Source organism: Ranitomeya imitator, chromosome 4, assembly GCF_032444005.1.
Source record: "Ranitomeya imitator isolate aRanImi1 chromosome 4, aRanImi1.pri, whole genome shotgun sequence".
In the NCBI taxonomy this organism is placed as follows: Eukaryota; Metazoa; Chordata; class Amphibia; order Anura; family Dendrobatidae; genus Ranitomeya; species Ranitomeya imitator.
In genome coordinates this window covers 523,845,702-523,858,666 of record NC_091285.1, presented here as the reverse complement: position 1 = coordinate 523,858,666, position 12,965 = coordinate 523,845,702, and the positions used below count along the sequence as shown (strand labels likewise).

The 12,965-nt window shown below is 44.5% G+C and overlaps 1 protein-coding gene across 3 annotated transcripts in view; it reads right to left on the bottom strand.

The window, feature by feature from the left end:
- CKMT1A (creatine kinase, mitochondrial 1A) overlaps positions 1-12,037 on the bottom strand; it is a 66,875-nt gene extending 54,838 nt beyond the window's left edge. The window contains exon 1 of one of the 3 annotated variants that reach the window (XM_069766137.1): positions 11,916-12,037. The gene's annotated coding sequence lies outside the window, so the exon portion shown is untranslated. Of the gene's footprint in view, positions 1-11,032; positions 11,058-11,915 lie in introns of those variants that run through there. The other 2 variants (XM_069766134.1, XM_069766136.1) reach the window with 2 other exon arrangements.
- Positions 12,038-12,965: the final 928 nt, after the last annotated feature.

Genomic DNA, 12,965 nt, shown 5'->3' with positions numbered 1-12,965 from the left:
TTAATACCCAGGAGGCACGGTGACACCTATAGAGCCCGGGGCGTGCTAGAGTCCCTGTAAAAAGGCTCAAGACACCAGTCATACGGGTTATGTCCTATCCTATATGGGGGACAGAGAGAACAACTGTGAGGACCTTATTTGATGCCATAGGCAATAAGGGACTACAACACCACCGCGCTAGAGGAAGGCTTTTAACTCCACCTGGTAAAGGGGACTCTGCATTCGCTTCCAAGCCGGCCAGACCCTGCCTGCCCTGTGATCTGGTACCCTGGACTGTGGCTTCCTGAAGTCTTCAGTAAACCAGGTAAAGAGACTGCATACCTGTGTCCTAGTTCTTTACTGCGCCATTCACCATCTTCCATCTACACATCGGGAACCCTGGGGATATACTTCACCTGTGGGAAGTTATATCATCTAGCTGCCATAACCCCAGAGGACCCCTTAAAGCAGCGCTGGTCCCCACTGACCGAATACCACAGGTGGCGTCACGAACATAAACTCTAATCACCAAATCCCTTTAAAGACTTTCCCCTCTTTACATGGGCGCCCAGGGCCATGGACCAGGTCGCCACTGTGACATCCCCTCTGAACACTGGACCCGGTACCGGATACCCCACGGCCCTGGCGGAGAACTCATCTTGGTGTCACGAACAGGATGGACTGACCCAGCAAATCGGGTCATGTGCGCCTAAGAAACTGTGCCTAAACTGTGATGCATTGAAACACTGTACACTGTGAAATACCACCAAAATTGCCGCCAAAACTGCCGCCATTATAGCGCCATGAGGAGGGCTGGAAAAACAAGTGCGCCATCATGGGCGGAAACTAACGGTGTGGGGTGAAAATAATGGCCGCCCAATCCAAGTATTACTGTACCATGCGGACATGTCCATCAGCTACAGAGATCTGCCTCCTGATCCTGAATGGCGGAAGGAAAAAAAGAAGAAGTTCCTCCCCTGAAGGTGAGAGCTGTAGAGAGACCCGGACGCAGGGAGCAATGTGGAGAACGCCATGGCCAGCAGCCCGGAAAACAAGAGCGTGGGGTGGAAGCGGAGGACTCCCCCAGCCACCTCGAAGGAAGCCGCGGCGAGCCAGGACCTGTCGTCCCTGAACTCCAGCGGACTGGAGTGGAGGATTTAATCAATCAGCTCCTGTGGATGCAGCTGGACACCGGAACCACATGCAAGGCGGCGCCAGTGAAAGAGCTGCAGGAACCACATCCCGTCCAGCAGCCCCTGATAGCAACGGAGGAGGTCTGTACCGGAGACACTACAGCGGCAGGTAGGAACAATAACCATGCCCCGGTAGCCGAGGAACTTTTAGTGGGCCCAGTCGCTGCGCCACCCCATCATGGATCTGTGCGACTCCAGATCCCTGGGGGAATGGGACCAGGCCACGGGGATGGAGCACTTTATGAAGGCCCCCGATCCAGCCCACCAGCCCGCTGGGTGAGATTTATGTGGAACGAACAGTGTACCACTGGGTGAATCCTGGGACCGACCTTATGGGGTTCCGTGGGATGGAAAAGTAGGAAGGGGAGACCTTAGAGGTTCTGAGCTGGCAGGAATATCACTATCAACTCACCCGCAAGTGGGAAGCTAAGGAGGAGAAATACCAGGCCTGGTGCAAGGCCTTTGACCAGAGGGACTTATGTGCCAAGGCCCAGGCCCGCAAGGACCGTCATACCAACCAGGCCCCGCTGAAGCAGGGCACAGTGGCAGCCTTCAGATTGAAAAAGGGCTGGGGATTCATTAAGGAGCCAGGGTTATACGCGGAGATCATTGTTAACAGGAGGGACGTGGAGTCCCACCTCTGGCAAGGACACCCAGAAAGAGATCTTTACCCCGGTGATTGCGTGACTTACACCAGGCATCTTGGTGAAAAAGGTTGGTATGCCTTGAATGTGCACAAGCACAGAGACGCTGCTCTAATGCTGGCTAAACCAAAGACAGTAGCGGTGCTACCTAGTGCTAAAGTAGCTATCACCACTACCACTCCCACTGTAACCCCAGCTTGCACCACTAAAGCGACAGTGTGTACCATTACCACCACTGAGACTGCATTGGCAGCCTCACCAGCTATTACACGTACCCAAGCTACGAAAACTGAACTAATCACCATGTGCAGCTGCACTCAGACCCGCATAGTAGGAACTGACAAGAATTTACATCATTCCTGGGATCAGGTTGGAACCTAACAAGAGTGAGCATAGCGTCCAGGTGCTACAAACAGAACCATAAAATCTGAAAAGCAATATGACTGTGAATTGTTAAAAGTTTGATAACCTGATTAAGGTTCCAGTATTTGTTTTAAAAGAACTGCAGAATCTGAGCATGATCTGAGCATGATCAAAAACTTTATTGTACATAGTTGGCACCTCTTTAGGTGCTTCCTACTGGTTTTACAAAGAAGCTTTTAAGAGACTGTTTCTAACATTACTGTGAAAGTTGCCTTGTTTTACAGAGACCTGTAGAAAAACCCGTTTGGCGCGGCAGGATTCCGGATCTGGATACACGCCTTGTAGCCCACCCAAGTACTACGCTGGGGGTTTATGACGGGTCCCTCGCTTCGTTGCTGCTGTTGTAAAGTTATTAATTGACTTGAGTATTAAATTGCATCTTTAAATGCATTACCTCAGTACTGAAAGAAGTTAGATTTGAAATTGCACTTTTGACCAGTTAAATGTGTTGCACTGTTAAAGTGATATCTGAAGTTAGTCAGAACTGTACTTTATATGCTAGATAGTTCATATATTAGTGAGTTAATATAATGAATAAAAATAAAACTGAAACTTGAATACGGATAGTGTTATGTGCAGAAAGTATTGAAGATGTCTAATGTTGCACTTGTGAATTGAACGGACCTGAAGTACTATACCCATAAGGGTAGTCTCTGTTTTGTAAGGAAAGTTCTGCACTTTGAAACCTTAAGAGATAGTATACCCGTAGAGGGTTATTGCCTTTCATAGTTAGTTATTATACTGTTTTCTATTGTTGAAAGTATGCGTACTATGTATATATGTTCTTGTAACATTCAAGCATCCATACCTCCCATACAGGGAAGCCAAAGTTACATTAATTAATTTGTTTTACATGTTTGCAGCATTCCAAAAATGTGTATGTCTTTTTGCTCATTTCTATTGTTGTTCTTCTTTTCCCAGTCCAGGAGTACTGGATTTAATGGGGAGGGGGGGGGGAATGTGGCACCCCAGGGTCCTGGTCATCACAGTTGCATTGCTTTCCTAACGGGGTGAGTGATGTTACATTTGGAAGTGATGAAGGATAACTTTTATCAGGTAAAGACCACACACACAACTTGTTTACACTCCAGGCCACAAGAGGGAGCTTTTGATCCTATTTACTAGGTGACTCCCCTATTTATATTGTGGTTTGGAGAGAAAGAGGGAGTAGATTGTCAGAGAGACAGAAGGGAGCAGACTGACCTAGAGGGCCAGAAGGTCTGAAGGGGCAGTGTGGTCTGAAGTACCACAGCTCCTGGAAAGAGACATACAGAAAGCCGAACATTGTTCAGTGAGCTTGCAGGAGAACAAAGCACAGGACAGTAACATCAAGGGAGACTAGCTACGAGCAGGCTGCCTCCTTCTGAGGCACAGATAACCGGTAGCCGGACCACCGAGGTTGTAAGTAGCTCTACGACTTACAACAGAAACCGGTAGGACAATTGAACTGCAAGTTACCTGTCAGCCTTAATACCCCCTGATGAAGCCAATCGCCGAAACGCGCGTCAGGGTGGACGCATCCTCTGGACAGCTGATTACCCCTATCACAGGTATATATTACTCATTGCAATAACTTGAGATTTGTTTCACCACCTTTATTATGCGATCATATGCACATACTATGCGAGCATCCTTGCGATAGTTATTATATATGTACTGCCACATGCACTGTCACTTTATATGAGTATATCCTATTACCTTGATCATATTATAGGCACATATTATGTGAATATTTTCGCTGCACTTATTTGATATGCACTGACATATGCACTGTAACTTTATATGAGTATATGCCACTCCTAAATTTCATGTGTAAAAAAATTCATATTTTCCTTTTCCTGTTGTTATAGGGTTTACAGTATATTATACATAATTCATCAAATAATTTATTATATATTTAAAAAATTATTTTCAAATATATTTTTTCATGATTTATTACACATAATTTTTTGGTCCATAAGTAGTATGCGTCCCTCTGCTCTGTGTTTTTGTTCCCACCCATTACAAATTTTATATTGATTTATTAATGTTTCTAATAAAAGAATAATTTAATTCTATCTGGGTTTCCTAGTCGGTGTTCTCTTTGCGTATACTTAATACCCAGGAGGCACGGTGACACTTATAGAGCCCGGGGCATGCTAGAGTCCCTGTAAAAAGGCTCAAGTCACCAGTTATACGGCTTATGTCCTATCCTATATGGGGGACAGAGAGAACAACTGTGAGGACCCTATGTGAAGCCATAGGCAGTAAGGGACTACAACACCATCGCGCTAGAGGAAGGTTTTTAACTCCACCTGGTAAAGGGGACTCTGGATTTGCTTCCAAGCCGGTTGGACCCTACCTCACCTGTGATCTGGTACCCTGGACTGCGGCTTCCTGAAGTCTTCAGTAAACCAGGTAAATAGACTGGAAACCTGTGTCCTAGTACTTTACTGCGCCATTCACCATCTTCCATCTACACACCGGGAGCCCTGAGGATATACTTCACCTGTGGGAAGTTATACCATCTAGCTGCCATAACATCACCCCAGAGGACCCCCTAAAGCAGCGTCGGTCCCCACTGACCGAATACCACAGGTGGCGTCACGAACATAAACTCTAATCACCAAATCCATTTAAAGACTTTCCCCTCTTTACATGGGCGCCCAGGGCCACGGACCGGGTCACCACCGTGACACCCCCTGTGAACACCGGACCCAGTACCAGGTACGCCACGGCCCTGGCGGGCGACCAAATGGCACACTGCCATTATTACTTGTCTGTCTGCCATTTGGCACACGACTGCTATCTGGGTATGTGATACTTGGTTTATCTGGAATAGTAATATCTTCAATATTGATTTAAAGGGGTTTTCCATGAGCAAAAGTTGATTTTAATCAATAGATCTTGGAATAATAATAATAATTTCTACAATTGGCTGTGTCTGACCGTACAGGAACATGGTCTGATCGTACCACAGCTCCTGGCCAGGGGAAGATGCAAAAGAGTATACACACATTACAGCATGAGACTTACTAATGTCCAAATATGCTAGTATTAAAAAGATTGTGTTCATTATAATTGGGATATCAAAAGGTAAAAGTCACTTGCTACTGCATCTATACTGGCATGGCTATTGATTGAGGTAGATTGTTTTTAATCTTTTACTGGAATTCCCAAAGATGCTGAAGTAAACGGAGAAATGCATGCAGCCGCAAACTCTGGTCCCGAGTGTCAGCGGCAGTGCCCGGACTTGATGAGAGAGACTAGTGTGAGTTTCTCGGATTGAACTCGCAAGTGTGACCCCGTCCTAACTCAGCACCCTTGGTATCTCCAGTATCAAATCAGAGTGGACAGCAGTATGCGTGACCTCTTCTTACTTCAGCAGCTTTGGGAATTCAAGTAAAAGATCAGAAACGCTCTACCACAATGAATAACCACGCCAGTATAGATGCAGTGGCAAGTGACTTTTACCTTTTGATATCCCAGTTATAAGAAGAAGAGGCTGCTCAAACAATTGCTACATGATCTTTCTTATCTAATATTGGAGATAACAGGGGCACTGAGGTAAGATATAGTTGCTCACACTGCTGTCCACCTTGTTTTTCTGATCTAATAGTAAATATAAATGGAGTGTAGGGATGGGCGAACCTGAATGGTAAAGTTCAGGGTCTGTACCAAATGCCTAGTGTCCGTGCACGGACCCCGAACATGCTATTCTCAAGGAAGTGCGTGCTACGGTTCAGGTTCACCAGCCTGAACAAAGTTTGTTGAAAGACTGTGGTGTAGCCAATTAACAAGCTTTGCTGGTGGGGGCACTTTCGGCTCAATTACAGCCATGCCAATTATTGGCATAGCTGAGATTGGCAGGGGCACACTGTGTAAAAAAAAAAAGATGTGGGGTCCCGTCTAGTTTTGATAACCATTGCAGGCCAAACCGACAGCTATGGTCTTCAGCCCACAGCTGTGAGCTTTAGCTTGGCTGGTTATCAAAAATACAGGGGTCCGCACGCCATTTTTTCTAATTATTTAATTTTTTTTTTTTTTTTAAATGGCGTGGGTTCCCCCCATTTTTGACAACTAGCCAAGCTAAAGCAGACAGCTGGGTGCTGGTATTCTCAGAATGGGAAGCGGCCATGGATATTGGCCCTCCCCAGCCTAAAAATGGCAGCCCACAACCGCTCCAGAAAAGATGCATCTATTAGATGCACCAATTCTGGTGCTTTGCCTGGCTCTTCCCACATGCTCTGATGTGGTGGCAAGTTAGTTAATATTTGTGGGCTTGATGTCATATCGGTAATGTCAGCTGATATCAAGCCCAGTGGTTAGTAACGGAGAGACGTCTATAAGACACCCCCATTACTAAGCCCCATAGTCATTTTTTTAGTAAAGACACAGCCAGAATAAACACCTCTATTTGAAATATAATTCCTTACCTTCTTCTACCCATTTATTTACAAAAATGAAAAATAAAAAACACCACACATGTTATTCACCTGTCCGCCGATAATCTATATTCCACGATGCGCTCCAACTCTGCTACAGCTGGATTGCATGGCGGAGCAATGACATGATGCTACTGCCCGGTCGTGAATCCAGCAGACACTGAGCTGAACATGAGAAATCAGCTGCAGCATCGAGCAGTGACGTCAATAAGGTGAGCGAAGTTAGATAGTTGATGAACTCTGGTAACCTCACTATTGTCACCAATAGGTGCTGAAGCTGAAGCTAAGTTCGCAGTTTCAGCTCAGTGTCTCCTGGATTCACGGTTGAGCAATTGCATCATGCCAGCACTCAGCCATGCAATCCAGATGTAGTAGAGATGGGCTCTTCGTGGGACAAATGGATTATTGGCGGACAGGTGAGGAATATGGTGTTTTAATTTTTTTATTTTTTTTAAACAAATAGGTAAAATATGGTGGGGAGTTTTATTTCAAATAAAGGAATTTATTCTGGCTGTGTCTTTATTACAATATCTTTATAGGGTTAGTAATGGGGGCATCTTATAGATGCCTCTCCATTACTAACCTGTGGGCTTGATGTCAGCTGATATTACAATCTGATATCAACCCCACAAATATTACCATACTTGCCACCACACCAGCGCTCTGAGGTCATTATAACATAAGATGGAGCATAATCGCAGAAATGTCGTTTCGAAATTGCTCTACACTATGATCATTATATTGGGCGCCCTGTGGCCTATCCACCAGAAAAAGATGCTGTGTGCACATAGCCTAGGTTTGGGTTGTTTGGGTTTTTTTTTTTTTTTGGGGGGGGGGGTATGGGGAATGGTGTGGGGGTTCAGTGACTTCACAATACAATTTAAAAAATGTATGGGAAACAAAGTTGAAATGTTTAAAATATTCTATTAAGACACATGTAAAATATCATAATTTCGTAAAAATAACATTCAACTCATTGGTCTGAATCTGGGTGGCAATAGAAACCTGCTGCTGAGCAGGGATTTTTCTGTGTCACTTTTAGAGCTCTCACTACACATCTCTATTCAGGAATTGTGGCCTATTTCATTAATGATTAACATGTCACACCCTTATCTATAACCTTCTCCAAGCAGTTAGGGCTCATTCAGACATCAGTGATGGTTCTCATACACAAAAGCGAGTTTGATCAGGGTGTAATTAGTCAGTTTGCCAGTTTTACCATCAGAGTTTGGTCGGAGTTTCATCAGTTTGTCTCAGATGAAAAGACAATGATAGGCAAACTTTTCCTATCAATCAAGCCAGGAAAACCGGACAGCACATGGATGACATCCGAGTGCTATCTGATTTTTTCAAGGACTCATAGACTTGCTTTGATGAGTTTGATCCGACATTCGAATCCATATTGGACATGTCTCTGTACTTTTGAGCAGACCTCTAAGTCAGAGGAAAAAATTTGACATGTGAACTATCTCATAGACTATCATTGGTTATGCTATCCGTACTGAATCTAAGGGTATGTGCACATGCTGCGGAATGGTGTGCGGATTTTTCCACACTGATTTTGGTAAATCCTCAGGTAAACCGCACTGCGGATTTACTGTGGAATTACTGTGGATTTACCACGGTTTTTCCGCGTTTTTTGTGCGGATTCCACCTGCGGTTTTACACCTGCGTATTCCTATTGAGGAGCAGGTGTAAACCGCTGCAGAATCCGCACAAAGAATTGACATGCTGCGGAATATAAACCGCATTTTTTTTCCCCATCACAAAGAATTGACATGCTGCGGAATATAAACCGCATTTTTTTCTCCAGCATGTGCACTGCGGATTTTGTTTTCCATAGGTTTACATGGTACTGTAAACTCATGGAAAACTGCTGCAGATCCGCAGCGTCAAATCCGCTGCGGATCCACAGCAAAATCCGCAGCGTGTGCACATACCCTTAGGGCTCATACTCATCTGTGAGAAAAATGGACTAATGCAATCCGATAAAAAATTAGGATTGCATTCTTACCAATGTTAATCTATGAGTCCCTTTTTTTCTCAGCTCAGATCGGGCTGAGAAAAAAATTGCAGCATGCTGCTATTGTTCTCGTATCTCGGACAAGACTTGCCAGTGCAAGTCTGGGTGTGATGAAAAAAAATTACACGACACTCGGACCATGCGAGTGCTGTCAGATTTTTACACATCCATGTCCTTAAAAATCCGACATTTCATCTGCCGCATACAGAAAAAAAAAAGCTTGACCCTTCACAATGGAATAGATAGAATATATATATTTATATATATATATATATATATATACATAGAATAGATAGATATAAAAATGTCAGTCACATATATAATTATAACAGTGCTTCTATAGCTTACCGTACATGTATTTTATTACTAAATAAATTATTTTCTGTAAAAAATGGCTTGGAATCCCCCAACATTTTTTATCCAGCAGAGGGAAAGCTGGGGGCAGATGTTTATAATCTGGGAAGGGGGTAATAACCATGTAGCTTCCCAGGCTATTAATATCATCTCATAGCTGTATATTTAGCCTTTACTGGTTATTAAAATGGGGACCCCCCAAAAAAATAACGTAGGGTCCCCCTATAATTAATATCCAGCAAAGGCTAGTCAGACAGCTGTGGGCTGTTACTAATAGGCTAGGAAGGGGCCATGGATATTGGCCCCCTCCCAGACTAAATATATCAACTCTTAGCAGCCCCAGAAAAGCCTTAGCTTCACTCTTCCCACTTGCCCTTGTGTGTTGGCAAGTGGGATGATGGTATTGGGGTTGATGTCAGCTTTGTATTGACAGCTGACATCAAGCCCAGGGGTTAGTAATGGAGAGGCGTCAACAAGACGCCCCCCTTACTAACCCCATGGTCAAACTGTCAAAACAATAACACCCAGAATAATGACTATACCCCCATTTGCCAATGCACCAAGGCAAGTGGGAAGAGTGAGGCTAAGTGCCAGAATTGATATTTTCATCTGGGAGAGGGCCAATATCCATGGCCCCTTCCTAGCCTATTAATATCAGACCACAGCTGTATGCCTAGCCTTTGCTGGTTATTAATTATAGGGGTCCATATGTAATTTTTGGGGGAAGTTCCCCACCTTAATGACCAGTAAAGGCTTAGTAGCCAGCTGTGAGCTGATATTAATAGCCTTCACGTATTTACTCTCCCTTTGCTGGTTAATAAGATTACGGTGATCCCACGCCATTTTTTTCTATCTAATATATATTGAAGAATATTTCCTTGGAAAGCCATGTTTAAATGACATAGAGTACTGTATGTAAAAGCTCATGTGAAAATCGCATTGCACACTGTTTGCAGTCACATGTCATTCGGATGTAAATCGGTTGCTAGGTTATAAAAACTGGGTTGTACTCGCATGAGAATCGCATGTCACTTGCATGACACTCTTCCGACTCTTCAGGAACAATATCAGACCTTTTTTTTTCAACATTGATGGGTATAAGCCCTTAGGCCTTGCTCCCACTTGCGTATAAAATTGTCGAGTGCAATGGAAGAAAAAAATTGCATTGCACTTCGCACCGATGTCATTCAATGAGTCAGTGCTCATCTGCGAGTTTTTCCTCAGGTGGAATTTAGATGAGAAAAAAGTAGCAGCATGCTGCAAATGGCTGCGTATATATCGGACGAAACTGGCCAATGCAAGTCACATTGGCAACTGAGGCTTTTTTAGATTCCTACTTCCTGTCTTTTCTAGAAGAGTTTACAGCAGTTTCCTTATCAGCAGAGGCAGGGTTACCTTGATAGGTAATAGTCAATGCTCAACTGATAAAGGGATTCACCATTCATAATAGGCAGAATCACAGCTGCTCCCCCTCCCTTTTTAATGACCTTTGCACAGCTTCATTAACTGCTTCAATACAAGAGATAGGGTGTGAGTCAGTCTATGGCTGGGGTCACACAGCCTTATGTGAGAGAATTGGGCAGATTATGCAAGTGACAGTCGGCTCGTAGTGTGAGCCGAGTGTCAGTGCTCTGTGCTCCAAATTTCTTGCACGAAAGAAACGCAGCACAGATGCGGAGGAGACAGAGAAAGAAATTCATCCATCTCCTCCATTGCCGGCGTCCTCGGTAATCAGACTGCAGTTGGATAACAAGGTGGAGAAACTTTTTTTTTCACATACAAGAAAAACTGATGACACTTGGATCACACTCTGATCAACCTTTGATCAAACTCTGGTCAAAATGATCAGTCCATTTTTCTCATACGTAAGGAAAACAGACGTCTGAATGAGGCCTTGTTCTTACTGCCTCCATTCATAGTATTCTACAGAACGTACTTGCTGCACCTGACTGTTGAGAATAGAAACGTGACTAGAGCCAGTGCCACACTTACCCGAGTATCAGTACTGCTACCAAGGCAGCCCTGCCAATAAGAATGCATTTTCTTAGCATTTTCAAGTATATCTTTGTGCATATTTTAACCCAATCTTTTACTAAAAAGGAAAATGTCTGCTGTAATGCAGTTCAAACAGTACATTAGTAAAGACACAGAAAACAAACGGTGCTTGTCCCTGAACACGGAAAGGTTCCAATGAGGCGTATTCAATGTATTATGGAAATATTCTCCCCCATCCGATGCTGTGTTTTACATGTAAATATAGTACTTACTAGATACTACGTGTAAAACAATGAAGAATTGGGTAGGGCGCTGTGAGAGGTTAAGTCTAAGCTTTCTTCCTGGTAGATTTCACAATCTACTTTACCTAGAACATAATTTACCAATAGTGCATCCAAATAAAACCAACCCACCTCCTGAAAAGAAAAGAAAACGCACAAAAACGATACTTCTAATCTGTTATCTAAACTTCAATTCATGAATAAGTTCTTTCTGAAGGTAAGTTGTTTCACAATGCTCGTTCTATGCCAACATGTAAAGGTCAGTAGAAAGTCATCACACAATCTAATACATATATCATTTAATGTCACATCTAAAAGACTAGGAATACATTGTGTCATCATCAGCGACTACAGAATTAGGCTGCCATCACACTAGGAGTATTTGGTCAGTATTTTACATCAGTATTTGTAAGCCAAAACCAGGAGTGGAACAATTAGAGGAAAAGTATAACAGAAACATATGCACCACTTCTGTATATATCACACACTCCTGGTTTTGGCTTACAAATACTGATGTAAAATACTGACCAAATACTGCTAGTGTGACGGCAGCCTTACACATCTTACTCATTGAGCTCATTTAGAGGTTGGTTTCTTACCTGGTGACTGCACTGTGGTGTGGACGTGACGGTCGCCTATCTGCAGTTCAGAATGGCACAATCTGCATACTAGGAAGTGACTTTTCAGCCTGGAGACTTTTCTACAGGAGCAATGTAACGCCTCCTTAGCACACACTGTCAGACCTTATCACATACACTGCAGAATGAGCTTTGACCCCCGTATGTTCAATGATGAGATTCATTGTAGTATAATTGCTATTGCCTGCTTTTGCCTATATATATATACTAGCTATTGAACCCGTTCTACGCCCGGGTGGCAAGCATTTATATTGGTATATTGTCTCCATCATGGTATGTGCTGCTCCATCCTGCGTCCCCATCCTGTCATGCGCTGCTCCATCCTGCGTCCCCATCCTGTCATGTGCTGCTCCATCCTGCGTCCCCATCCTGTCATGCGCTGCTCCATCCTGCGTCCCCATCCTGTCATGTGCTGCTCCATCCTGCGTTCCCTTTCCTGTCATGCGCTGCTCCCATCCTGCGTCCCCATCCTGTCATGCGCTGCTCCATCATGCGTCCCCATCCTGTCATGCACTGCTCCATCCTGCGTCCCCATCCTTATGTGCTGCTGCATCCTGCGTCCCCATCCTTATGTGCTGCTGCATCCTGCGTCCCCATCCTTATGTGCTGCTGCATCCTGCGTCCCCATCCTTATGTGCTGCTCCATCCTGCGTCCCCATCCTTATGTGCTGCTCCCATCCTGCGTCCCCATCCTTATGTGCTGCTCCATCCTGCGTCCCCATCCTTATGTGCTGCTGCATCCTGCGTCCCCATCCTTATGTGCTGCTGCATCCTGCGCCCCATCCTTATGTTCATGCTGCATCCTGCGTCCCCATCCTTATGTGCTGCTGCATCCTGCGTCCCCATCCTTATGTGCTGCTGCATCCTGCGTCCCCATCCTTATGTGCTGCTCCATCCTGCGTCCCCATCCTTATGTGCTGCTGCATCCTGCGTCCCCATCCTTATGTACTGCTGCATCCTGCGTCCCCATCCTTATGTGCTGCTGCATCCTGCGTCCCCATCCTTATGTTC